At 29.1% G+C, this 26,590-nt stretch overlaps 27 non-coding genes across 27 annotated transcripts; all 27 read right to left on the reverse strand.

The window, feature by feature from the left end:
• Nucleotides 1-310: 310 nt before the first annotated feature.
• LOC145761814 (U4 spliceosomal RNA) lies at nucleotides 311-451 on the reverse strand. The gene has a single exon (XR_014287474.1). It is a non-coding gene; the product is annotated as a U4 spliceosomal RNA (small nuclear RNA).
• An 864-nt stretch (nucleotides 452-1,315) lies between these two features.
• Nucleotides 1,316-1,456, reverse strand: LOC145761643 (U4 spliceosomal RNA). Its single transcript, XR_014287313.1, has one exon. It is a non-coding gene; the product is annotated as a U4 spliceosomal RNA (small nuclear RNA).
• Nucleotides 1,457-2,320: 864 nt separating this feature from the next.
• On the reverse strand, nucleotides 2,321-2,461 carry LOC145761892 (U4 spliceosomal RNA). Its single transcript, XR_014287547.1, has one exon. It is a non-coding gene; the product is annotated as a U4 spliceosomal RNA (small nuclear RNA).
• An 865-nt stretch (nucleotides 2,462-3,326) lies between these two features.
• LOC145761816 (U4 spliceosomal RNA) lies at nucleotides 3,327-3,467 on the reverse strand. The gene has a single exon (XR_014287476.1). It is a non-coding gene; the product is annotated as a U4 spliceosomal RNA (small nuclear RNA).
• An 863-nt stretch (nucleotides 3,468-4,330) lies between these two features.
• On the reverse strand, nucleotides 4,331-4,471 carry LOC145761737 (U4 spliceosomal RNA). The gene has a single exon (XR_014287402.1). It is a non-coding gene; the product is annotated as a U4 spliceosomal RNA (small nuclear RNA).
• Nucleotides 4,472-5,335: 864 nt separating this feature from the next.
• LOC145761781 (U4 spliceosomal RNA) lies at nucleotides 5,336-5,476 on the reverse strand. Its single transcript, XR_014287443.1, has one exon. It is a non-coding gene; the product is annotated as a U4 spliceosomal RNA (small nuclear RNA).
• Nucleotides 5,477-6,340: 864 nt separating this feature from the next.
• Nucleotides 6,341-6,481, reverse strand: LOC145761907 (U4 spliceosomal RNA). The gene has a single exon (XR_014287561.1). It is a non-coding gene; the product is annotated as a U4 spliceosomal RNA (small nuclear RNA).
• Nucleotides 6,482-7,346: 865 nt separating this feature from the next.
• Nucleotides 7,347-7,487, reverse strand: LOC145761889 (U4 spliceosomal RNA). Its single transcript, XR_014287544.1, has one exon. It is a non-coding gene; the product is annotated as a U4 spliceosomal RNA (small nuclear RNA).
• Nucleotides 7,488-8,352: 865 nt separating this feature from the next.
• Nucleotides 8,353-8,493, reverse strand: LOC145761872 (U4 spliceosomal RNA). The gene has a single exon (XR_014287528.1). It is a non-coding gene; the product is annotated as a U4 spliceosomal RNA (small nuclear RNA).
• An 865-nt stretch (nucleotides 8,494-9,358) lies between these two features.
• Nucleotides 9,359-9,499, reverse strand: LOC145761738 (U4 spliceosomal RNA). The gene has a single exon (XR_014287403.1). It is a non-coding gene; the product is annotated as a U4 spliceosomal RNA (small nuclear RNA).
• An 864-nt stretch (nucleotides 9,500-10,363) lies between these two features.
• On the reverse strand, nucleotides 10,364-10,504 carry LOC145761644 (U4 spliceosomal RNA). Its single transcript, XR_014287314.1, has one exon. It is a non-coding gene; the product is annotated as a U4 spliceosomal RNA (small nuclear RNA).
• Nucleotides 10,505-11,368: 864 nt separating this feature from the next.
• On the reverse strand, nucleotides 11,369-11,509 carry LOC145761645 (U4 spliceosomal RNA). The gene has a single exon (XR_014287315.1). It is a non-coding gene; the product is annotated as a U4 spliceosomal RNA (small nuclear RNA).
• Nucleotides 11,510-12,373: 864 nt separating this feature from the next.
• On the reverse strand, nucleotides 12,374-12,514 carry LOC145761784 (U4 spliceosomal RNA). The gene has a single exon (XR_014287446.1). It is a non-coding gene; the product is annotated as a U4 spliceosomal RNA (small nuclear RNA).
• An 865-nt stretch (nucleotides 12,515-13,379) lies between these two features.
• LOC145761704 (U4 spliceosomal RNA) lies at nucleotides 13,380-13,520 on the reverse strand. The gene has a single exon (XR_014287370.1). It is a non-coding gene; the product is annotated as a U4 spliceosomal RNA (small nuclear RNA).
• An 865-nt stretch (nucleotides 13,521-14,385) lies between these two features.
• On the reverse strand, nucleotides 14,386-14,526 carry LOC145761848 (U4 spliceosomal RNA). The gene has a single exon (XR_014287505.1). It is a non-coding gene; the product is annotated as a U4 spliceosomal RNA (small nuclear RNA).
• Nucleotides 14,527-15,390: 864 nt separating this feature from the next.
• On the reverse strand, nucleotides 15,391-15,531 carry LOC145761764 (U4 spliceosomal RNA). The gene has a single exon (XR_014287427.1). It is a non-coding gene; the product is annotated as a U4 spliceosomal RNA (small nuclear RNA).
• An 863-nt stretch (nucleotides 15,532-16,394) lies between these two features.
• LOC145761849 (U4 spliceosomal RNA) lies at nucleotides 16,395-16,535 on the reverse strand. The gene has a single exon (XR_014287506.1). It is a non-coding gene; the product is annotated as a U4 spliceosomal RNA (small nuclear RNA).
• Nucleotides 16,536-17,398: 863 nt separating this feature from the next.
• Nucleotides 17,399-17,539, reverse strand: LOC145761739 (U4 spliceosomal RNA). The gene has a single exon (XR_014287404.1). It is a non-coding gene; the product is annotated as a U4 spliceosomal RNA (small nuclear RNA).
• Nucleotides 17,540-18,403: 864 nt separating this feature from the next.
• LOC145761646 (U4 spliceosomal RNA) lies at nucleotides 18,404-18,544 on the reverse strand. Its single transcript, XR_014287316.1, has one exon. It is a non-coding gene; the product is annotated as a U4 spliceosomal RNA (small nuclear RNA).
• Nucleotides 18,545-19,408: 864 nt separating this feature from the next.
• Nucleotides 19,409-19,549, reverse strand: LOC145761647 (U4 spliceosomal RNA). Its single transcript, XR_014287317.1, has one exon. It is a non-coding gene; the product is annotated as a U4 spliceosomal RNA (small nuclear RNA).
• Nucleotides 19,550-20,410: 861 nt separating this feature from the next.
• On the reverse strand, nucleotides 20,411-20,551 carry LOC145761937 (U4 spliceosomal RNA). Its single transcript, XR_014287590.1, has one exon. It is a non-coding gene; the product is annotated as a U4 spliceosomal RNA (small nuclear RNA).
• Nucleotides 20,552-21,418: 867 nt separating this feature from the next.
• Nucleotides 21,419-21,559, reverse strand: LOC145761873 (U4 spliceosomal RNA). Its single transcript, XR_014287529.1, has one exon. It is a non-coding gene; the product is annotated as a U4 spliceosomal RNA (small nuclear RNA).
• An 865-nt stretch (nucleotides 21,560-22,424) lies between these two features.
• Nucleotides 22,425-22,565, reverse strand: LOC145761740 (U4 spliceosomal RNA). The gene has a single exon (XR_014287405.1). It is a non-coding gene; the product is annotated as a U4 spliceosomal RNA (small nuclear RNA).
• An 864-nt stretch (nucleotides 22,566-23,429) lies between these two features.
• Nucleotides 23,430-23,570, reverse strand: LOC145761648 (U4 spliceosomal RNA). The gene has a single exon (XR_014287318.1). It is a non-coding gene; the product is annotated as a U4 spliceosomal RNA (small nuclear RNA).
• Nucleotides 23,571-24,434: 864 nt separating this feature from the next.
• Nucleotides 24,435-24,575, reverse strand: LOC145761650 (U4 spliceosomal RNA). Its single transcript, XR_014287320.1, has one exon. It is a non-coding gene; the product is annotated as a U4 spliceosomal RNA (small nuclear RNA).
• An 864-nt stretch (nucleotides 24,576-25,439) lies between these two features.
• LOC145761785 (U4 spliceosomal RNA) lies at nucleotides 25,440-25,580 on the reverse strand. The gene has a single exon (XR_014287447.1). It is a non-coding gene; the product is annotated as a U4 spliceosomal RNA (small nuclear RNA).
• Nucleotides 25,581-26,445: 865 nt separating this feature from the next.
• Nucleotides 26,446-26,586, reverse strand: LOC145761786 (U4 spliceosomal RNA). The gene has a single exon (XR_014287448.1). It is a non-coding gene; the product is annotated as a U4 spliceosomal RNA (small nuclear RNA).
• Between the last annotated feature and the right edge of the window lie 4 nt (nucleotides 26,587-26,590).

The raw sequence follows: 26,590 nt of genomic DNA on the forward strand, positions 1-26,590 counted from the left end.
TTTCGTACCCGAGGTAAGTTTAATATACTTACCCTTATTATAGACCAACAAGTTTTTGTCGGTCGAGATTTTTTAGGTCCGTTGAATCGACACTTATAAATCTAAATCATAAAAGCCTTGGTTTTTTCTATGATATTTTTTTATTTAATTTATTAAAAAATGGTTTTATTTAAACGTGTTAGAGCTCGCTGCGATTACTCGACGAAAAACCAAAGCATGTGGTATTGGTGCGCTGCGAAACTTAAATCTAACAGTCAAAACCTGTCACATAAACCTCCTACATAACAGCTTTTGATTTAGAATAAAAGACTTCACTGGGAAATCTTCAGAAATTGCCTCGGCCAACGGTTTTTCACGTCGTCAGGGCGGGGTATTGGGAATAGTTTTCAACTAGCAATAATCGCACCTGGGATAAACCTCATCGGTTACGATATCGCCTCTGCGCAAAGCTATCAAAAAATGGCAAGATAACCTTTCCTATTCAAATAAAATGCTTCCATTTGTGGTGCGCAAAAATTTTTAATCAAGGAATACACATTAAAATTTTAATTAACAAATTTGTTTGACCATTAAACATAATTATTAAGCATAGAAAACTAATTTCATTTTTGTTTAATAAAAGCACCAAAATAATAAATTGTATAACAACTATTTATCCGATACCTAACGTCGTCAAGTAAAATTTTATCTTGCTTTTTCTTATAAGTTTTTATCAAAATGCTGAAAATTTTTTTTTTAAATTTAACCACAACATAATCAAGATAAGCACAACTTTTTTGACATACATTTAAAAAAATTCACAGTTTTCCAGTATCAATAAATTTATTATTCAATTTGTTTTTACTTAATAATTTTGAAAGTTAATTTTCAGCGGTTTTGGTTATTTAAATAAAAAAAGATTATAAACCCAATAAAATTTTATCACATAAACTATGTAATTTTTAAAAATGGGGATAAATCAATTCAAAAATAACAAAGGTTTGTGTGGTAATCCAATCCGGAACCTTTCGTACCCGAGGTAAGTTTAATATACTTACCCTTATTATAGACCAACAAGTTTTTGTCGGTCGAGATTTTTTAGGTCCGTTGAATCGACACTTATAAATCTAAATCATAAAAGCCTTGGTTTTTTCTATGATATTTTTTTATTTAATTTGTTAAAAAATGGTTTTATTTAAACGTGTTAGAGCTCGCTGCGATTACTCGACGAAAAACCAAAGCATGTGGTATTGGTGCGATTCGAAACTTAAATCTATCAGTCAAAACCTGTCACATAAACCTCCTACATAATGGCTTTTGATTTAGAATAAAAGACTTCACTGGGAAATCTTCAGAAATTGCCTCGGCCAACGGTTTTTCACGTCGTCAGGGCGGGGTATTGGGAATAGTTTTCAACTAGCAATAATCGCACCTCGGATAAACCTCATAGGTTACGATATCGCCTCTGCGCAAAGCTATCAAAAAATGGCAAGATAACCTTTCCTATTCAAATAAAATGCTTCCTTTTGTGGTGCGCAAAAATTTTTAATCAAGGAATACACATTAAAATTTTAATTAACAAATTTGTTTGACCATTAAACATAATTATTAAGCATAGAAAACTAATTTCATTTTTGTTTAATAAAAGCACCAAAATAATAAATTGTATAACAACTATTTATCCGATACCTAACGTCGTCAAGTAAAATTTTATCTTGCTTTTTTTTATAAGTTTTTATCAAAATGCTGAAAATTTTTTTTTTAAATTTAACCACAACATAATCAAGATAAGCACAACTTTTTTGACATACATGTAAAAAAATTCACAGTTTTCCAGTATCAATAAATTTATTATTCAATTTGTTTTTACTTAATAATTTTGAAAGTTAATTTTCAGCGGTTTTGGTTATTTAAATAAAAAAAGATTATAAACCCAATAAAATTTTATCACATAAACTATGTAATTTTTAAAAATGGGAATAAATCAATTCAAAAATAACAAAGGTTTGTGTGGTAATCCAATCCGGAACCTTTCGTACCCGAGGTAAGTTTAATATACTTACCCTTATTATAGACCAACAAGTTTTTGTCGGTCGAGATTTTTTAGGTCCGTTGAATCGACACTTATAAATCTAAATCATAAAAGCCTTGGTTTTTTCTATGATATTTTTTTATTTAATTTATTAAAAAATGGTTTTATTTAAACGTGTTAGAGCTCGCTGCGATTACTCGACGAAAAACCAAAGCATGTGGTATTGGTGCGCTTCGAAACTTAAATCTAACAGTCAAAACCTGTCACATAAACCTCCTACATAACAGCTTTTGATTTAGAATAAAAGACTTCACTGGGAAATCTTCACAAATTGGCTCGGCCAACGGTTTTTCACGTCGTCAGGGCGGGGTATTGGGAATAGTTTTCAACTAGCAATAATCGCACCTCGGATAAACCTCATCGGTTACGATATCGTCTCTGCGCAAAGCTATCAAAAAAATGGCAAGATAACCTTTCCTATTCAAATAAAATGCTTCCATTTGTGGTGCGCAAAAATTTTTAATCAAGGAATACACATTAAAATTTTAATTAACAAAGTTGTTTGACCATTAAACATAATTATTAAGCATAGAAAACTAATTTCATTTTTGTTTAATAAAAGCACCAAAATAATAAATTGTATAACAACTATTTATCCGATACCTAACGTCGTCAAGTAAAATTTTATCTTGCTTTTTCTTATAAGTTTTTATCAAAATGCTGAAAATTTTTTTTTTAAATTTAACCACAACATAATCAAGATAAGCACAACTTTTTTGACATACATTTAAAAAAATTCACAGTTTTCCAGTATCAATAAATTTATTATTCAATTTGTTTCTACTTAATAATTTTGAAAGTTAATTTTCAGCGGTTTTGGTTATTTAAATAAAAAAAGATTATAAACCCAATAAAATTTTATCACATAAACTATGTAATTTTTAAAAATGGGAATAAATCAATTCAAAAATAACAAAGGTTTGTGTGGTAATCCAATCCGGAACCTTTCGTACCCGAGGTAAGTTTAATATACTTACCCTTATTATAGACCAACAAGTTTTTGTCGGTCGAGATTTTTTAGGTCCGTTGAATCGACACTTATAAATCTAAATCATAAAAGCCTTGGTTTTTTCTATGATATTTTTTTATTTAATTTATTAAAAAATGGTTTTATTTAAACGTGTTAGAGCTCGCTGCGATTACTCGACGAAAAACCAAAGCATGTGGTATTGGTGCGCTGCGAAACTTAAATCTAACAGTCAAAACCTGTCACATAAACCTCCTACATAACAGCTTTTGATTTAGAATAAAAGACTTCACTGGGAAATCTTCAGAAATTGCCTCGGCCAACGGTTTTTCACGTCGTCAGGGCGGGGTATTGGGAATAGTTTTCAACTAGCAATAATCGCACCTGGGATAAACCTCATCGGTTACGATATCGCCTCTGCGCAAAGCTATCAAAAAATGGCAAGATAACCTTTCCTATTCAAATAAAATGCTTCCATTTGTGGTGCGCAAAAATTTTTAATCAAGAAATACACATTAAAATTTTAAATAACAAATTTGTTTGACCATTAAACATAATTATTAAGCATAGAAAACTAATTTCATTTTTGTTTAATAAAAGCACCAAAATAATAAATTGTATAACAACTATTTATCCGATACCTAACGTCGTCAAGTAAAATTTTATCTTGCTTTTTCTTATAAGTTTTTATCAAAATGCTGAAAATTTTATTTTAAATTTAACCACAACATAATCAAGATAAGCACAACTTTTTTGACATACATTTAAAAAAATTCACAGTTTTCCAGTATCAATAAATTTATTATTCAATTTGTTTTTACTTAATAATTTTGAAAGTTAATTTTTAGCGGTTTTGGTTATTTAAATAAAAAAAGATTATAAACCCAATAAAATTTTATCACATAAACTATGTAATTTTTAAAAATGGGAATAAATCAATTCAAAAATAACAAAGGTTTGTGTGGTAATCCAATCCGGAACCTTTCGTACCCGAGGTAAGTTTAATATACTTACCCTTATTATAGACCAACAAGTTTTTGTCGGTCGAGATTTTTTAGGTCCGTTGAATCGACACTTATTAATCTAAATCATAAAAGCGTTGGTTTTTTCTATGATATTTTTTTATTTAATTTATTAAAAAATGGTTTTATTTAAACGTGTTAGAGCTCGCTGCGATTACTCGACGAAAAACCAAAGCATGTGGTATTGGTGCGATTCGAAACTTAAATCTATCAGTCAAAACCTGTCACATAAACCTCCTACATAACAGCTTTTGATTTAGAATAAAAGACTTCACTGGGAAATCTTCAGAAATTGCCTCGGCCAACGGTTTTTCACGTCGTCAGGGCGGGGTATTGGGAATAGTTTTCAACTAGCAATAATCGCACCTCGGATAAACCTCATCGGTTACGATATCGCCTGTGCGCAAAGCTATCAAAAAATGGCAAGATAACCTTTCCTATTCAAATAAAATGCTTCCATTTGTGGTGCGCAAAAATTTTTAATCAAGGAATACACATTAAAATTTTAATTAACAAATTTGTTTGACCATTAAACATAATTATTAAGCATAGAAAACTAATTTCATTTTTGTTTAATAAAAGCACCAAAATAATAAATTGTATAACAACTATTTATCCGATACCTAACGTCGTCAAGTAAAATTTTATCTTGCTTTTTCTTATAAGTTTTTATCAAAATGCTGAAAATTTTTTTTTTAAATTTAACCACAACATAATCAAGATAAGCACAACTTTTTTGACATACATTTAAAAAAATTCACAGTTTTCCAGTATCAATAAATTTATTATTCAATTTGTTTTTACTTAATAATTTTGAAAGTTAATTTTCAGCGGTTTTGGTTATTTAAATAAAAAAAGATTATAAACCCAATAAAATTTTATCACATAAACTATGTAATTTTTAAAAATGGGGATAAATCAATTCAAAAATAACAAAGGTTTGTGTGGTAATCCAATCCGGAACCTTTCGTACCCGAGGTAAGTTTAATATACTTACCCTTATTATAGACCAACAAGTTTTTGTCGGTCGAGATTTTTTAGGTCCGTTGAATCGACACTTATAAATCTAAATCATAAAAGCCTTGGTTTTTTCTATGATATTTTGTTATTTAATTTGTTAAAAAATGGTTTTATTTAAACGTGTTAGAGCTCGCTGCGATTACTCGACGAAAAACCAAAGCATGTGGTATTGGTGCGATTCGAAACTTAAATCTATCAGTCAAAACCTGTCACATAAACCTTCTACATAATGGCTTTTGATTTAGAATAAAAGACTTCACTGGGAAATTTTCAGAAATTGCCTCGGCCAACGGTTTTTCACGTCGTCAGGGCGGGGTATTGGGAATAGTTTTCAACTAGCAATAATCGCACCTAGGATAAACCTCATAGGTTACGATATCGCCTCTGCGCAAAGCTATCAAAAAATGGCAAGATAACCTTTCCTATTCAAATAAAATGCTTCCTTTTGTGGTGCGCAAAAATTTTTAATCAAGGAATACACATTAAAATTTTAATTAACAAATTTGTTTGACCATTAAACATAATTATTAAGCATAGAAAACTAATTTCATTTTTGTTTAATAAAAGCACCAAAATAATAAATTGTATAACAACTATTTATCCGATACCTAACGTCGTCAAGTAAAATTTTATCTTGCTTTTTTTTATAAGTTTTTATCAAAATGCTGAAAATTTTTTTTTTAAATTTAACCACAACATAATCAAGATAAGCACAACTTTTTTGACATACATGTAAAAAAATTCACAGTTTTCCAGTATCAATAAATTTATTATTCAATTTGTTTTTACTTAATAATTTTGAAAGTTAATTTTCAGCGGTTTTGGTTATTTAAATAAAAAAAGATTATAAACCCAATAAAATTTTATCACATAAACTATGTAATTTTTAAAAATGGGAATAAATCAATTCAAAAATAACAAAGGTTTGTGTGGTAATCCAATCCGGAACCTTTCGTACCCGAGGTAAGTTTAATATACTTACCCTTATTATAGACCAACAAGTTTTTGTCGGTCGAGATTTTTTAGGTCCGTTGAATCGACACTTATAAATCTAAATCATAAAAGCCTTGGTTTTTTCTATGATATTTTTTTATTTAATTTATTAAAAAATGGTTTTATTTAAACGTGTTAGAGCTCGCTGCGATTAATCGACGAAAAACCAAAGCATGTGGTATTGGTGCGCTTCGAAACTTAAATCTATCAGTCAAAACCTGTCACATAAGCCTCCTACATAACAGCTTTTGATTTAGAATAAAAGACTTCACTGGGAAATCTTCACAAATTGGCTCGGCCAACAGTTTTTCACGTCGTCAGGGCGGGGTATTGGGAATAGTTTTCAACTAGCAATAATCGCACCTCGGATAAACCTCATCGGTTACGATATCGTCTCTGCGCAAAGCTATCAAAAAAATGGCAAGATAACCTTTCCTATTCAAATAAAATGCTTCCATTTGTGGTGCGCAAAAATTTTTAATCAAGGAATACACATTAAAATTTTAATTAACAAAGTTGTTTGACCATTAAACATAATTATTAAGCATAGAAAACTAATTTCATTTTTGTTTAATAAAAGCACCAAAATAATAAATTGTATAACAACTATTTATCCGATACCTAACGTCGTCAAGTAAAATTTTATCTTGCTTTTTCTTATAAGTTTTTATCAAAATGCTGAAAATTTTTTTTTTAAATTTAACCACAACATAATCAAGATAAGCACAACTTTTTTGACATACATTTAAAAAAATTCACAGTTTTCCAGTATCAATAAATTTATTATTCAATTTGTTTCTACTTAATAATTTTGAAAGTTAATTTTCAGCGGTTTTGGTTATTTAAATAAAAAAAGATTATAAACCCAATAAAATTTTATCACATAAACTATGTAATTTTTAAAAATGGGAATAAATCAATTCAAAAATAACAAAGGTTTGTGTGGTAATCCAATCCGGAACCTTTCGTACCCGAGGTAAGTTTAATATACTTACCCTTATTATAGACCAACAAGTTTTTGTCGGTCGAGATTTTTTAGGTCCGTTGAATCGACACTTATAAATCTAAATCATAAAAGCCTTGGTTTTTTCTATGATATTTTTTTATTTAATTTATTAAAAAATGGTTTTATTTAAACGTGTTAGAGCTCGCTGCGATTACTCGACGAAAAACCAAAGCATGTGGTATTGGTGCGCTGCGAAACTTAAATCTAACAGTCAAAACCTGTCACATAAACCTCCTACATAACATCTTTTGATTTAGAATAAAAGACTTCACTGGGAAATCTTCAGAAATTGCCTCGGCCAACGGTTTTTCACGTCGTCAGGGCGGGGTATTGGGAATAGTTTTCAACTAGCAATAATCTCACCTGGGATAAACCTCATCGGTTACGATATCGCCTCTGCGCAAAGCTATCAAAAAATGGCAAGATAACCTTTCCTATTCAAATAAAATGCTTCCATTTGTGGTGCGCAAAAATTTTTAATCAAGAAATACACATTAAAATTTTAAATAACAAATTTGTTTGACCATTAAACATAATTATTAAGCATAGAAAACTAATTTCATTTTTGTTTAATAAAAGCACCAAAATAATAAATTGTATAACAACTATTTATCCGATACCTAACGTCGTCAAGTAAAATTTTATCTTGCTTTTTCTTATAAGTTTTTATCAAAATGCTGAAAATTTTATTTTAAATTTAACCACAACATAATCAAGATAAGCACAACTTTTTTGACATACATTTAAAAAAATTCACAGTTTTCCAGTATCAATAAATTTATTATTCAATTTGTTTTTACTTAATAATTTTGAAAGTTAATTTTCAGTGGTTTTGGTTATTTAAATAAAAAAAGATTATAAACCCAATAAAATTTTATCACATAAACTATGTAATTTTTAAAAATGGGAATAAATCACTTCAAAAATAACAAAGGTTTTTGTGGTAATCCAATCCAGAACCTTTCAGACCCGAGGTAAGTTTAATATACTTACCCTTATTATAGACCAACAAGTTTTTGTCAGTCGAGATTTTTTAATTCCGTTAAATCGACACTTATAAATCTAAATCGTAAAGGCCTTGGTTTTTTCTATGATATTTTTTATTTAATTTATTAAAAAATGATTTTATTTGAACGTGTTAGAGAGCTCGCCGCAATTACTCGACAAAAAACCAAAGCATGTGGTATTGGTGCGTTTCGAACCTTAAATCTATTAATCAAAACCTGTTACATAAACCTCTAATATAAAAGGTTTTGATTAAAGAATAAATAACTTTACAAGGAAATCTTCAGAAATTGCCTCGGCCAACGGTTTTTCACGTCGTCAGGGCGGGGCATTGGGAATAGTTTTCAACTAGCAATAATCGCACCTCGGATAAACCTGATCGGTTACAATATCGCCTTTGCGCAAAGCTATCAAAAAAATGGCAAGATAACCTTTCCTATTCAAATAAAATGCTTCCATATGTGGTGCGCAAAAATTTTTAATCAAGGAATACACATTAAAATTTTAATTAACAAATTTGTTTGACCATTAAACATAATTATTAAGCATAGAAAACTAATTTCATTTTTGTTTAATAAAAGCACCAAAATAATAAATTGTATAACAACTATTTATCCGATACCTAACGTCGTCAAGTAAAATTTTATCTTGCTTTTTTTTATAAGTTTTTATCAAAATGCTGAAAATTTTTTTTTTAAATTTAACCACAACATAATCAAGAGAAGCACAACTTTTTTGACATACATTTAAAAAAATTCACAGTTTTCCAGTATCAATAAATTTATTATTCAATTTGTTTTTACTTAATAATTTTGAAAGTTAATTTTCAGTGGTTTTGGTTATTTAAATAAAAAAAGATTATAAACCCAATAAAATTTTATCACATAAACTATGTAATTTTTAAAAATGGGAATAAATCAATTCAAAAATAACAAAGGTTTGTGTGGTAATCCAATCCGGAACCTTTCGTACCCGAGGTAAGTTTAATATACTTACCCTTATTATAGACCAACAAGTTTTTGTCGGTCGAGATTTTTTAGGTCCGTTGAATCGACACTTATAAATCTAAATCATAAAAGCGTTGGTTTTTTCTATGATATTTTTTTATTTAATTTATTAAAAAATGGTTTTATTTAAACGTGTTAGAGCTCGCTGCGATTACTCGACGAAAAACCAAAGCATGTGGTATTGGTGCGATTCGAAACTTAAATCTATCAGTCAAAACCTGTCACATAAACCTCCTACATAACAGCTTTTGATTTAGAATAAAAGACTTCACTGGGAAATCTTCAGAAATTGCCTCGGCCAACGGTTTTTCACGTCGTCAGGGCGGGGTATTGGGAATAGTTTTCAACTAGCAATAATCGCACCTCGGATAAACCTCATCGGTTACGATATCGCCTGTGCGCAAAGCTATCAAAAAATGGCAAGATAACCTTTCCTATTCAAATAAAATGCTTCCATTTGTGGTGCGCAAAAATTTTTAATCAAGGAATACACATTAAAATTTTAATTAACAAATTTGTTTGACCATTAAACATAATTATTAAGCATAGAAAACTAATTTCATTTTTGTTTAATAAAAGCACCAAAATAATAAATTGTATAACAACTATTTATCCGATACCTAACGTCGTCAAGTAAAATTTTATCTTGCTTTTTCTTATAAGTTTTTATCAAAATGCTGAAAATTTTTTTTTTAAATTTAACCACAACATAATCAAGATAAGCACAACTTTTTTGACATACATTTAAAAAAATTCACAGTTTTCCAGTATCAATAAATTTATTATTCAATTTGTTTTTACTTAATAATTTTGAAAGTTAATTTTCAGCGGTTTTGGTTATTTAAATAAAAAAAGATTATAAACCCAATAAAATTTTATCACATAAACTATGTAATTTTTAAAAATGGGGATAAATCAATTCAAAAATAACAAAGGTTTGTGTGGTAATCCAATCCGGAACCTTTCGTACCCGAGGTAAGTTTAATATACTTACCCTTATTATAGACCAACAAGTTTTTGTCGGTCGAGATTTTTTAGGTCCGTTGAATCGACACTTATAAATCTAAATCATAAAAGCCTTGGTTTTTTCTATGATATTTTTTTATTTAATTTATTAAAAAATGGTTTTATTTAAACGTGTTAGAGCTCGCTGCGATTACTCGACGAAAAACCAAAGCATGTGGTATTGGTGCGATTCGAAACTTAAATCTATCAGTCAAAACCTGTCACATAAACCTCCTACATAACGGCTTTTGATTTAGAATAAAAGACTTCACTGGGAAATCTTCAGAAATTGCCTCGGCCAACGGTTTTTCACGTCGTCAGGGCGGGGTATTGGGAATAGTTTTCAACTAGCAATAATCGCACCTCGGATAAACCTCATAGGTTACGATATCGCCTCTGCGCAAAGCTATCAAAAAATGGCAAGATAACCTTTCCTATTCAAATAAAATGCTTCCATTTGTGGTGCGCAAAAATTTTTAATCAAGGAATACACATTAAAATTTTAATTAACAAATTTGTTTGACCATTAAACATAATTATTAAGCATAGAAAACTAATTTCATTTTTGTTTAATAAAAGCACCAAAATAATAAATTGTATAACAACTATTTATCCGATACCTAACGTCGTCAAGTAAAATTTTATCTTGCTTTTTTTTATAAGTTTTTATCAAAATGCTGAAAATTTTTTTTTTAAATTTAACCACAACATAATCAAGATAAGCACAACTTTTTTGACATACATGTAAAAAAATTCACAGTTTTCCAGTATCAATAAATTTATTATTCAATTTGTTTTTACTTAATAATTTTGAAAGTTAATTTTCAGCGGTTTTGGTTATTTAAATAAAAAAAGATTATAAACCCAATAAAATTTTATCACATAAACTATGTAATTTTTAAAAATGGGGATAAATCAATTCAAAAATAACAAAGGTTTGTGTGGTAATCCAATCCGGAACCTTTCGTACCCGAGGTAAGTTTAATATACTTACCCTTATTATAGACCAACAAGTTTTTGTCGGTCGAGATTTTTTAGGTCCGTTGAATCGACACTTATAAATCTAAATCATAAAAGCCTTGGTTTTTTCTATGATATTTTTTTATTTAATTTATTAAAAAATGGTTTTATTTAAACGTGTTAGAGCTCGCTGCGATTACTCGACGAAAAACCAAAGCATGTGGTATTGGTGCGATTCGAAACTTAAATCTATCAGTCAAAACCTGTCACATAAACCTCCTACATAACGGCTTTTGATTTAGAATAAAAGACTTCACTGGGAAATCTTCAGAAATTGCCTCGGCCAACGGTTTTTCACGTCGTCAGGGCGGGGTATTGGGAATAGTTTTCAACTAGCAATAATCGCACCTCGGATAAACCTCATAGGTTACGATATCGCCTCTGCGCAAAGCTATCAAAAAATGGCAAGATAACCTTTCCTATTCAAATAAAATGCTTCCATTTGTGGTGCGCAAAAATTTTTAATCAAGGAATACACATTAAAATTTTAATTAACAAATTTGTTTGACCATTAAACATAATTATTAAGCATAGAAAACTAATTTCATTTTTGTTTAATAAAAGCACCAAAATAATAAATTGTATAACAACTATTTATCCGATACCTAACGTCGTCAAGTAAAATTTTATCTTGCTTTTTTTTATAAGTTTTTATCAAAATGCTGAAAATTTTTTTTTTAAATTTAACCACAACATAATCAAGATAAGCACAACTTTTTTGACATACATGTAAAAAAATTCACAGTTTTCCAGTATCAATAAATTTATTATTCAATTTGTTTTTACTTAATAATTTTGAAAGTTAATTTTCAGCGGTTTTGGTTATTTAAATAAAAAAAGATTATAAACCCAATAAAATTTTATCACATAAACTATGTAATTTTTAAAAATGGGGATAAATCAATTCAAAAATAACAAAGGTTTGTGTGGTAATCCAATCCGGAACCTTTCGTACCCGAGGTAAGTTTAATATACTTACCCTTATTATAGACCAACAAGTTTTTGTCGGTCGAGATTTTTTAGGTCCGTTGAATCGACACTTATAAATCTAAATCATAAAAGCCTTGGTTTTTTCTATGATATTTTGTTATTTAATTTGTTAAAAAATGGTTTTATTTAAACGTGTTAGAGCTCGCTGCGATTACTCGACGAAAAACCAAAGCATGTGGTATTGGTGCGATTCGAAACTTAAATCTATCAGTCAAAACCTGTCACATAAACCTCCTACATAATGGCTTTTGATTTAGAATAAAAGACTTCACTGGGAAATCTTCAGAAATTGCCTCGGCCAACGGTTTTTCACGTCGTCAGGGCGGGGTATTGGGAATAGTTTTCAACTAGCAATAATCGCACCTCGGATAAACCTCATAGGTTTCGATATCGCCTCTGCGCAAAGCTATCAAAAAAATGGCAAGATAACCTTTCCTATTCAAATAAAATGCTTCCATTTGTGGTGCGCAAAAATTTTTAATCAAGGAATACACATTAAAATTTTAATTAACAAAGTTGTTTGACCATTAAACATAATTATTAAGCATAGAAAACTAATTTCATTTTTGTTTAATAAAAGCACCAAAATAATAAATTGTATAACAACTATTTATCCAATACCTAACGTCGTCAAGTAAAATTTTATCTTGCTTTTTCTTATAAGTTTTTATCAAAATGCTGAAAATTTTTTTTTTAAATTTAACCACAACATAATCAAGATAAGCACAACTTTTTTGACATACATTTAAAAAAATTCACAGTTTTCCAGTATCAATAAATTTATTATTCAATTTGTTTCTACTTAATAATTTTGAAAGTTAATTTTCAGCGGTTTTGGTTATTTAAATAAAAAAAGATTATAAACCCAATAAAATTTTATCACATAAACTATGTAATTTTTAAAAATGGGAATAAATCAATTCAAAAATAACAAAGGTTTGTGTGGTAATCCAATCCGGAACCTTTCGTACCCGAGGTAAGTTTAATATACTTACCCTTATTATAGACCAACAAGTTTTTGTCGGTCGAGATTTTTTAGGTCCGTTGAATCGACACTTATAAATCTAAATCATAAAAGCCTTGGTTTTTTCTATGATATTTTTTTATTTAATTTATTAAAAAATGGTTTTATTTAAACGTGTTAGAGCTCGCTGCGATTACTCGACGAAAAACCAAAGCATGTGGTATTGGTGCGCTGCGAAACTTAAATCTAACAGTCAAAACCTGTCACATAAACCTCCTACATAACAGCTTTTGATTTAGAATAAAAGACTTCACTGGGAAATCTTCAGAAATTGCCTCGGCCAACGGTTTTTCACGTCGTCAGGGCGGGGTATTGGGAATAGTTTTCAACTAGCAATAATCGCACCTCGGATAAACCTCATCGGTTACGATATCGCCTCTGCGCAAAGCTATCAAAAAAATGGCAAGATAACCTTTCCTATTCAAATAAAATGCTTCCATTTGTGGTGCGCAAAAATTTTTAATCAAGGAATACACATTAAAATTTTAATTAACAAAGTTGTTTGACCATTAAACATAATTATTAAGCATAGAAAACTAATTTCATTTTTGTTTAATAAAAGCACCAAAATAATAAATTGTATAACAACTATTTATCCGATACCTAACGTCGTCAAGTAAAATTTTATCTTGCTTTTTCTTATAAGTTTTTATCAAAATGCTGAAAATTTTTTTTTTAAATTTAACCACAACATAATCAAGATAAGCACAACTTTTTTGACATACATTTAAAAAAATTCACAGTTTTCCAGTATCAATAAATTTATTTTTCAATTTGTTTTTACTTAATAATTTTGAAAGTTAATTTTCAGCGGTTTTGGTTATTTAAATAAAAAAAGATTATAAACCCAATAAAATTTTATCACATAAACTATGTAATTTTTAAAAATGGGAATAAATCAATTCAAAAATAACAAAGGTTTGTGTGGTAATCCAATCCGGAACCTTTCGTACCCGAGGTAAGTTTAATATACTTACCCTTATTATAGACCAACAAGTTTTTGTCGGTCGAGATTTTTTAAGTCCGTTGAATCGACACTTATAAATCTAAATCATAATAGCCTTGGTTTTTTCTATGATATTTTTTTATTTAATTTATTAAAAAATGGTTTTATTTAAACGTGTTAGAGCTCGCTGCGATTACTCGACGAAAAACCAAAGCATGTGGTATTGGTGCGCTTCGAAACTTAAATCTATCAGTCAAAACCTGTCACATAAACTTCCTACATAACAGCTTTTGATTTAGAATAAAAGACTTCACTGGGAAATCTTCAGAAATTGCCTCGGCCAACGGTTTTTCACGTCGCCAGGGCGGGGTATTGGGAATAGTTTTCAACTAGCAATAATCGCACCTGGGATAAACCTCATCGGTTACGATATCGCCTCTGCGCAAAGCTATCAAAAAATGGCAAGATAACCTTTCCTATTCAAATAAAATGCTTCCATTTGTGGTGCGCAAAAATTTTTAATCAAGAAATACACATTAAAATTTTAAATAACAAATTTGTTTGACCATTAAACATAATTATTAAGCATAGAAAACTAATTTCATTTTTGTTTAATAAAAGCACCAAAATAATAAATTGTATAACAACTATTTATCCGATACCTAACGTCGTCAAGTAAAATTTTATCTTGCTTTTTCTTATAAGTTTTTATCAAAATGCTGAAATTTTTTTTTTTAAATTTAACCACAACATAATCAAGATAAGCACAACTTTTTTGACATACATTTAAAAAAATTCACAGTTTTCCAGTATCAATAAATTTATTTTTCAATTTGTTTTTACTTAATAATTTTGAAAGTTAATTTTCAGCGGTTTTGGTTATTTAAATAAAAAAAGATTATAAACCCAATAAAATTTTATCACATAAACTATGTAATTTTTAAAAATGGGAATAAATCAATTCAAAAATAACAAAGGTTTGTGTGGTAATCCAATCCGGAACCTTTCGTACCCGAGGTAAGTTTAATATACTTACCCTTATTATAGACCAACAAGTTTTTGTCGGTCGAGATTTTTTAAGTCCGTTGAATCGACACTTATAAATCTAAATCATAATAGCCTTGGTTTTTTCTATGATATTTTTTTATTTAATTTATTAAAAAATGGTTTTATTTAAACGTGTTAGAGCTCGCTGCGATTACTCGACGAAAAACCAAATCATGTGGTATTGGTGCGCTTCGAAACTTAAATCTATCAGTCAAAACCTGTCACATAAACCTCTTACATAACAGCTTTTGATTTAGAATAAAAGACTTCACTGGGAAATCTTCAGAAATTGCCCCGGCCAACGGTTTTTCACGTCGTCAGGGCGGGGTATTGGGAATAGTTTTCAACTAGCAATAATCGCACCTCGGATAAACCTCATCGGTTACGATATCGCCTGTGCGCAAAGCTATCAAAAAATGGCAAGATAACCTTTCCTATTCAAATAAAATGCTTCCATTTGTGGTGCGCAAAAATTTTTAATCAAGGAATACACATTAAAATTTTAATTAACAAATTTGTTTGACCATTAAACATAATTATTAAGCATAGAAAACTAATTTCATTTTTGTTTAATAAAAGCACCAAAATAATAAATTGTATAACAACTATTTATCCGATACCTAACGTCGTCAAGTAAAATTTTATCTTGCTTTTTCTTATAAGTTTTTATCAAAATGCTGAAAATTTTATTTTAAATTTAACCACAACATAATCAAGATAAGCACAACTTTTTTGACATACATTTAAAAAAATTCACAGTTTTCCAGTATCAATAAATTTATTATTCAATTTGTTTTTACTTAATAATTTTGAAAGTTAATTTTCAGCGGTTTTGGTTATTTAAATAAAAAAAGATTATAAACCCAATAAAATTTTATCACATAAACTATGTAATTTTTAAAAATGGGGATAAATCAATTCAAAAATAACAAAGGTTTGTGTGGTAATCCAATCCGGAACCTTTCGTACCCGAGGTAAGTTTAATATACTTACCCTTATTATAGACCAACAAGTTTTTGTCGGTCGAGATTTTTTAGGTCCGTTGAATCGACACTTATAAATCTAAATCATAAAAGCCTTGGTTTTTTCTATGATATTTTTTTATTTAATTTATTAAAAAATGGTTTTATTTAAACGTGTTAGAGCTCGCTGCGATTACTCGACGAAAAACCAAAGCATGTGGTATTGGTGCGCTTCGAAACTTAAATCTATCAGTCAAAACCTGTCACATAAACTTCCTACATAACAGCTTTTGATTTAGAATAAAAGACTTCACTGGGAAATCTTCAGAAATTGCCTCGGCCAACGGTTTTTCACGTCGCCAGGGCGGGGTATTGGGAATAGTTTTCAACTAGCAATAATCGCACCTGGGATAAACCTCATCGGTTACGATATCGCCTCTGCGCAAAGCTATCAAAAAATGGCAAGATAACCTTTCCTATTCAAATAAAATGCTTCCATTTGTGGTGCGCAAAAATTTTTAATCAAGAAATACACATTAAAATTTTAAATAACAAATTTGTTTGACCATTAAACATAATTATTAAGCATAGAAAACTAATTTCATTTTTGTTTAATAAAAGCACCAAAATAATAAATTGTATAACAACTATTTATCCGATACCTAACGTCGTCAAGTAAAATTTTATCTTGCTTTTTCTTATAAGTTTTTATCAAAATGCTGAAAATTTTATTTTAAATTTAACCACAACATAATCAAGATAAGCACAACTTTTTTGACATACATTTAAAAAAATTCACAGTTTTCCAGTATCAATAAATTTATTATTCAATTTGTTTTTACTTAATAATTTTGAAAGTTAATTTTCAGCGGTTTTGGTTATTTAAATAAAAAAAGATTATAAACCCAATAAAATTTTATCACATAAACTATGTAATTTTTAAAAATGGGAATAAATCAATTCAAAAATAACAAAGGTTTGTGTGGTAATCCAATCCGGAACCTTTCGTACCCGAGGTAAGTTTAATATACTTACCCTTATTATAGACCAACAAGTTTTTGTCGGTCGAGATTTTTTAGGTCCGTTGAATCGACACTTATAAATCTAAATCATAAAAGCCTTGGTTTTTTCTATGATATTTTTTTATTTAATTTATTAAAAAATGGTTTTATTTAAACGTGTTAGAGCTCGCTGCGATTACTCGACGAAAAACCAAAGCATGTGGTATTGGTGCGATTCGAAACTTAAATCTATCAGTCAAAACCTGTCACATAAACCTCCTACATAACAGCTTTTGATTTAGAATAAAAGACTTCACTGGGAAATCTTCAGAAATTGCCTCGGCCAACGGTTTTTCACGTCGTCAGGGCGGGGTATTGGGAATAGTTTTCAACTAGCAATAATCGCACCTCGGATAAACCTCATCGGTTACGATATCGCCTGTGCGCAAAGCTATCAAAAAATGGCAAGATAACCTTTCCTATTCAAATAAAATGCTTCCATTTGTGGTGCGCAAAAATTTTTAATCAAGGAATACACATTAAAATTTTAATTAACAAATTTGTTTGACCATTAAACATAATTATTAAGCATAGAAAACTAATTTCATTTTTGTTTAATAAAAGCACCAAAATAATAAATTGTATAACAACTATTTATCCGATACCTAACGTCGTCAAGTAAAATTTTATCTTGCTTTTTCTTATAAGTTTTTATCAAAATGCTGAAAATTTTTTTTTTAAATTTAACCACAACATAATCAAGATAAGCACAACTTTTTTGACATACATTTAAAAAAATTCACAGTTTTCCAGTATCAATAAATTTATTATTCAATTTGTTTTTACTTAATAATTTTGAAAGTTAATTTTCAGCGGTTTTGGTTATTTAAATAAAAAAAGATTATAAACCCAATAAAATTTTATCACATAAACTATGTAATTTTTAAAAATGGGGATAAATCAATTCAAAAATAACAAAGGTTTGTGTGGTAATCCAATCCGGAACCTTTCGTACCCGAGGTAAGTTTAATATACTTACCCTTATTATAGACCAACAAATTTTTGTCGGTCGAGATTTTTTAGGTCCGTTGAATCGACACTTATAAATCTAAATCATAAAAGCCTTGGTTTTTTCTATGATATTTTTTTATTTAATTTGTTAAAAAATGGTTTTATTTAAACGTGTTAGAGCTCGCTGCGATTACTCGACGAAAAACCAAAGCATGTGGTATTGGTGCGATTCGAAACTTAAATCTATCAGTCAAAACCTGTCACATAAACCTCCTACATAACGGCTTTTGATTTAGAATAAAAGACTTCACTGGGAAATCTTCAGAAATTGCCTCGGCCAACGGTTTTTCACGTCGTCAGGGCGGGGTATTGGGAATAGTTTTCAACTAGCAATAATCGCACCTCGGATAAACCTCATAGGTTACGATATCGCCTCTGCGCAAAGCTATCAAAAAATGGCAAGATAACCTTTCCTATTCAAATAAAATGCTTCCTTTTGTGGTGCGCAAAAATTTTTAATCAAGGAATACACATTAAAATTTTAATTAACAAATTTGTTTGACCATTAAACATAATTATTAAGCATAGAAAACTAATTTCATTTTTGTTTAATAAAAGCACCAAAATAATAAATTGTATAACAACTATTTATCCGATACCTAACGTCGTCAAGTAAAATTTTATCTTGCTTTTTTTTATAAGTTTTTATCAAAATGCTGAAAATTTTTTTTTTAAATTTAACCACAACATAATCAAGATAAGCACAACTTTTTTGACATACATGTAAAAAAATTCACAGTTTTCCAGTATCAATAAATTTATTATTCAATTTGTTTTTACTTAATAATTTTGAAAGTTAATTTTCAGCGGTTTTGGTTATTTAAATAAAAAAAGATTATAAACCCAATAAAATTTTATCACATAAACTATGTAATTTTTAAAAATGGGAATAAATCAATTCAAAAATAACAAAGGTTTGTGTGGTAATCCAATCCGGAACCTTTCGTACCCGAGGTAAGTTTAATATACTTACCCTTATTATAGACCAACAAGTTTTTGTCGGTCGAGATTTTTTAGGTCCGTTGAATCGACACTTATAAATCTAAATCATAAAAGCCTTGGTTTTTTCTATGATATTTTTTTATTTAATTTATTAAAAAATGGTTTTATTTAAACGTGTTAGAGCTCGCTGCGATTACTCGACGAAAAACCAAAGCATGTGGTATTGGTGCGATTCGAAACTTAAATCTATCAGTCAAAACCTGTCACATAAACCTCCTACATAACGGCTTTTGATTTAGAATAAAAGACTTCACTGGGAAATCTTCAGAAATTGCCTCGGCCAACGGTTTTTCACGTCGTCAGGGCGGGGTATTGGGAATAGTTTTCAACTAGCAATAATCGCACCTCGGATAAACCTCATAGGTTACGATATCGCCTCTGCGCAAAGCTATCAAAAAATGGCAAGATAACCTTTCCTATTCAAATAAAATGCTTCCATTTGTGGTGCGCAAAAATTTTTAATCAAGGAATACACATTAAAATTTTAATTAACAAATTTGTTTGACCATTAAACATAATTATTAAGCATAGAAAACTAATTTCATTTTTGTTTAATAAAAGCACCAAAATAATAAATTGTATAACAACTATTTATCCGATACCTAACGTCGTCAAGTAAAATTTTATCTTGCTTTTTTTTATAAGTTTTTATCAAAATGCTGAAAATTTTTTTTTTAAATTTAACCACAACATAATCAAGATAAGCACAACTTTTTTGACATACATGTAAAAAAATTCACAGTTTTCCAGTATCAATAAATTTATTATTCAATTTGTTTTTACTTAATAATTTTGAAAGTTAATTTTCAGCAGTTTTGGTTATTTAAATAAAAAAAGATTATAAACCCAATAAAATTTTATCACATAAACTATGTAATTTTTAAAAATGGGAATAAATCAATTTAAAAATAACAAAGGTTTGTGTGGTAATCCAATCCGGAACCTTTCGTACCCGAGGTAAGTTTAATATACTTACCCTTATTATAGACCAACAAGTTTTTGTCGGTCGAGATTTTTTAGGTCCGTTAAATCGACACTTATAAATCTAAATCATAAAAGCCTTGGTTTTTTCTATATTTTTTTATTTAATTTATTAAAAAATGGTTTTATTTAAACGTGTTAGAGCTCGCTGCGATTACTCGACGAAAAACCAAAGCATGTGGTATTGGTGCGCTTCGAAACTTAAATCTAACAGTCAAAACCTGTCACATAAACCTCCTACATAACAGCTTTTGATTTAGAATAAAAGACTTCACTGGGAAATCTTCACAAATTGGTTCGGCCAACGGTTTTTCACGTCGTCAGGGCGGGGTATTGGGAATAGTTTTCAACTAGCAATAATCGCACCTCGGATAAACCTCATCGGTTACGATATCGTCTCTGCGCAAAGCTATCAAAAAAATGGCAAGATAACCTTTCCTATTCAAATAAAATGCTTCCATTTGTGGTGCGCAAAAATTTTTAATCAAGGAATACACATTAAAATTTTAATTAACAAAGTTGTTTGACCATTAAACATAATTATTAAGCATAGAAAACTAATTTCATTTTTGTTTAATAAAAGCACCAAAATAATAAATTGTATAACAACTATTTATCCGATACCTAACGTCGTCAAGTAAAATTTTATCTTGCTTTTTTTTATAAGTTTTTATCAAAATGCTGAAAATTTTTTTTTTAAATTTAACCACAACATAATCAAGATAAGCACAACTTTTTTGACATACATGTAAAAAAATTCACAGTTTTCCAGTATCAATAAATTTATTATTCAATTTGTTTTTACTTAATAATTTTGAAAGTTAATTTTCAGCAGTTTTGGTTATTTAAATAAAAAAAGATTATAAACCCAATAAAATTTTATCACATAAACTATGTAATTTTTAAAAATGGGAATAAATCAATTTAAAAATAACAAAGGTTTGTGTGGTAATCCAATCCGGAACCTTTCGTACCCGAGGTAAGTTTAATATACTTACCCTTATTATAGACCAACAAGTTTTTGTCGGTCGAGATTTTTTAGGTCCGTTGAATCGACACTTATAAATCTAAATCGTAAAGGCCTTGGTTTTTTCTATGATATTTTTTATTTAATTTATTAAAAAATGATTTTATTTGAACGTGTTAGAGAGCTCGCCGCAATTACTCGACAAAAAACCAAAGCATGTGGTATTGGTGCGTTTCGAACCTTAAATCTATTAATCAAAACCTGTTACATAAACCTCTAATATAAAAGGTTTTGATTAAAGAATAAATAACTTTACAAGGAAATCTTCAGAAATTGCCTCGGCCAACGGTTTTTCACGTCGTCAGGGCGGGGCATTGGGAATAGTTTTCAACTAGCAATAATCGCACCTCGGATAAACCTGATCGGTTACAATATCGCCTTTGCGCAAAGCTATCAAAAAAATGGCAAGATAACCTTTCCTATTCAAATAAAATGCTTCCATATGTGGTGCGCAAAAATTTTTAATCAAGGAATACACATTAAAATTTTAATTAACAAATTTGTTTGACCATTAAACATAATTATTAAGCATAGAAAACTAATTTCATTTTTGTTTAATAAAATCACCAAAATAATAAATTGTATAACAACTATTTATCCGATACCTAACGTCGTCAAGTAAAATTTTATCTTGCTTTTTTTTATAAGTTTTTATCAAAATGCTGAAAATTTTTTTTTTAAATTTAACCACAACATAATCAAGAGAAGCACAACTTTTTTGACATACATTTAAAAAAATTCACAGTTTTCCAGTATCAATAAATTTATTATTCAATTTGCTTTTACTTAATAATTTTGAAAGTTAATTTTCAGTGGTTTTGGTTATTTAAATAAAAAAAGATTATAAACCCAATAAAATTTTATCACATAAACTATGTAATTTTTAAAAATGGGAATAAATCAATTCAAAAATAACAAAGGTTTGTGTGGTAATCCAATCCGGAACCTTTCGTACCCGAGGTAAGTTTAATATACTTACCCTTATTATAGACCAACAAGTTTTTGTCGGTCGAGATTTTTTAGGTCCGTTGAATCGACACTTATAAATCTAAATCATAAAAGCGTTGGTTTTTTCTATGATATTTTTTTATTTAATTTATTAAAAAATGGTTTTATTTAAACGTGTTAGAGCTCGCTGCGATTACTCGACGAAAAACCAAAGCATGTGGTATTGGTGCGATTCGAAACTTAAATCTATCAGTCAAAACCTGTCACATAAACCTCCTACATAACAGCTTTTGATTTAGAATAAAAGACTTCACTGGGAAATCTTCAGAAATTGCCTCGGCCAACGGTTTTTCACGTCGTCAGGGCGGGGTATTGGGAATAGTTTTCAACTAGCAATAATCGCACCTCGGATAAACCTCATCGGTTACGATATCGCCTGTGCGCAAAGCTTTCAAAAAATGGCAAGATAACCTTTCCTATTCAAATAAAATGCTTCCATTTGTGGTGCGCAAAAATTTTTAATCAAGGAATACACATTAAAATTTTAATTAACAAATTTGTTTGACCATTAAACATAATTATTAAGCATAGAAAACTAATTTCATTTTTGTTTAATAAAAGCACCAAAATAATAAATTGTATAACAACTATTTATCCGATACCTAACGTCGTCAAGTAAAATTTTATCTTGCTTTTTCTTATAAGTTTTTATCAAAATGCTGAAAATTTTTTTTTTAAATTTAACCACAACATAATCAAGATAAGCACAACTTTTTTGACATACATTTAAAAAAATTCACAGTTTTCCAGTATCAATAAATTTATTATTCAATTTGTTTTTACTTAATAATTTTGAAAGTTAATTTTCAGCGGTTTTGGTTATTTAAATAAAAAAAGATTATAAACCCAATAAAATTTTATCACATAAACTATGTAATTTTTAAAAATGGGGATAAATCAATTCAAAAATAACAAAGGTTTGTGTGGTAATCCAATCCGGAACCTTTCGTACCCGAGGTAAGTTTAATATACTTACCCTTATTATAGACCAACAAGTTTTTGTCGGTCGAGATTTTTTAGGTCCGTTGAATCGACACTTATAAATCTAAATCATAAAAGCCTTGGTTTTTTCTATGATATTTTTTTATTTAATTTATTAAAAAATGGTTTTATTTAAACGTGTTAGAGCTCGCTGCGATTACTCGACGAAAAACCAAAGCATGTGGTATTGGTGCGATTCGAAACTTAAATCTATCAGTCAAAACCTGTCACATAAACCTCCTACATAACGGCTTTTGATTTAGAATAAAAGACTTCACTGGGAAATCTTCAGAAATTGCCTCGGCCAACGGTTTTTCACGTCGTCAGGGCGGGGTATTGGGAATAGTTTTCAACTAGCAATAATCGCACCTCGGATAAACCTCATAGGTTACGATATCGCCTCTGCGCAAAGCTATCAAAAAATGGCAAGATAACCTTTCCTATTCAAATAAAATGCTTCCATTTGTGGTGCGCAAAAATTTTTAATCAAGGAATACACATTAAAATTTTAATTAACAAATTTGTTTGACCATTAAACATAATTATTAAGCATAGAAAACTAATTTCATTTTTGTTTAATAAAAGCACCAAAATAATAAATTGTATAACAACTATTTATCCGATACCTAACGTCGTCAAGTAAAATTTTATCTTGCTTTTTTTTATAAGTTTTTATCAAAATGCTGAAAATTTTTTTTTTAAATTTAACCACAACATAATCAAGATAAGCACAACTTTTTTGACATACATGTAAAAAAATTCACAGTTTTCCAGTATCAATAAATTTATTATTCAATTTGTTTTTACTTAATAATTTTGAAAGTTAATTTTCAGCGGTTTTGGTTATTTAAATAAAAAAAGATTATAAACCCAATAAAATTTTATCACATAAACTATGTAATTTTTAAAAATGGGAATAAATCAATTTAAAAATAACAAAGGTTTGTGTGGTAATCCAATCCGGAACCTTTCGTACCCGAGGTAAGTTTAATATACTTACCCTTATTATAGACCAACAAGTTTTTGTCGGTCGAGATTTTTTAGGTCCGTTGAATCGACACTTATAAATCTAAATCATAAAAGCCTTGGTTTTTTCTATGATATTTTTTTATTTAATTTATTAAAAAATGGTTTTATTTAAACGTGTTAGAGCTCGCTGCGATTACTCGACGAAAAACCAAAGCATGTGGTATTGGTGCGATTCGAAACTTAAATCTATCAGTCAAAACCTGTCACATAAACCTCCTACATAACGGCTTTTGATTTAGAATAAAAGACTTCACTGGGAAATCTTCAGAAATTGCCTCGGCCAACGGTTTTTCACGTCGTCAGGGCGGGGTATTGGGAATAGTTTTCAACTAGCAATAATCGCACCTCGGATAAACCTCATAGGTTACGATATCGCCTCTGCGCAAAGCTATCAAAAAATGGCAAGATAACCTTTCCTATTCAAATAAAATGCTTCCATTTGTGGTGCGCAAAAATTTTTAATCAAGGAATACACATTAAAATTTTAATTAACAAATTTGTTTGACCATTAAACATAATTATTAAGCATAGAAAACTAATTTCATTTTTGTTTAATAAAAGCACCAAAATAATAAATTGTATAACAACTATTTATCCGATACCTAACGTCGTCAAGTAAAATTTTATCTTGCTTTTTTTTATAAGTTTTTATCAAAATGCTGAAAATTTTTTTTTTAAATTTAACCACAACATAATCAAGATAAGCACAACTTTTTTGACATACATGTAAAAAAATTCACAGTTTTCCAGTATCAATAAATTTATTATTCAATTTGTTTTTACTTAATAATTTTGAAAGTTAATTTTCAGCGGTTTTGGTTATTTAAATAAAAAAAGATTATAAACCCAATAAAATTTTATCACATAAACTATGTAATTTTTAAAAATGGGGATAAATCAATTCAAAAATAACAAAGGTTTGTGTGGTAATCCAATCCGGAACCTTTCGTACCCGAGGTAAGTTTAATATACTTACCCTTATTATAGACCAACAAGTTTTTGTCGGTCGAGATTTTTTAGGTCCGTTGAATCGACACTTATAAATCTAAATCATAAAAGCCTTGGTTTTTTCTATGATATTTTGTTATTTAATTTGTTAAAAAATGGTTTTATTTAAACGTGTTAGAGCTCGCTGCGATTACTCGACGAAAAACCAAAGCATGTGGTATTGGTGCGATTCGAAACTTAAATCTATCAGTCAAAACCTGTCACATAAACCTCCTACATAATGGCTTTTGATTTAGAATAAAAGACTTCACTGGGAAATCTTCAGAAATTGCCTCGGCCAACGGTTTTTCACGTCGTCAGGGCGGGGTATTGGGAATAGTTTTCAACTAGCAATAATCGCACCTCGGATAAACCTCATAGGTTTCGATATCGCCTCTGCGCAAAGCTATCAAAAAAATGGCAAGATAACCTTTCCTATTCAAATAAAATGCTTCCATTTGTGGTGCGCAAAAATTTTTAATCAAGGAATACACATTAAAATTTTAATTAACAAAGTTGTTTGACCATTAAACATAATTATTAAGCATAGAAAACTAATTTCATTTTTGTTTAATAAAAGCACCAAAATAATAAATTGTATAACAACTATTTATCCGATACCTAACGTCGTCAAGTAAAATTTTATCTTGCTTTTTCTTATAAGTTTTTATCAAAATGCTGAAAATTTTTTTTTTAAATTTAACCACAACATAATCAAGATAAGCACAACTTTTTTGACATACATTTAAAAAAATTCACAGTTTTCCAGTATCAATAAATTTATTATTCAATTTGTTTCTACTTAATAATTTTGAAAGTTAATTTTCAGCGGTTTTGGTTATTTAAATAAAAAAAGATTATAAACCCAATAAAATTTTATCACATAAACTATGTAATTTTTAAAAATGGGGATAAATCAATTCAAAAATAACAAAGGTTTGTGTGGTAATCCAATCCGGAACCTTTCGTACCCGAGGTAAGTTTAATATACTTACCCTTATTATAGACCAACAAGTTTTTGTCGGTCGAGATTTTTTAGGTCCGTTGAATCGACACTTATAAATCTAAATCATAAAAGCCTTGGTTTTTTCTATGATATTTTGTTATTTAATTTGTTAAAAAATGGTTTTATTTAAACGTGTTAGAGCTCGCTGCGATTACTCGACGAAAAACCAAAGCATGTGGTATTGGTGCGATTCGAAACTTAAATCTATCAGTCAAAACCTGTCACATAAACCTCCTACATAATGGCTTTTGATTTAGAATAAAAGACTTCACTGGGAAATCTTCAGAAATTGCCTCGGCCAACGGTTTTTCACGTCGTCAGGGCGGGGTATTGGGAATAGTTTTCAACTAGCAATAATCGCACCTCGGATAAACCTCATAGGTTTCGATATCGCCTCTGCGCAAAGCTATCA

The sequence above is a fragment of the Corella eumyota genome, chromosome 7 (assembly GCF_963082875.1).
Source record: "Corella eumyota chromosome 7, kaCorEumy4.1, whole genome shotgun sequence".
NCBI classification, from domain to species: domain Eukaryota; kingdom Metazoa; phylum Chordata; class Ascidiacea; order Phlebobranchia; family Corellidae; genus Corella; species Corella eumyota.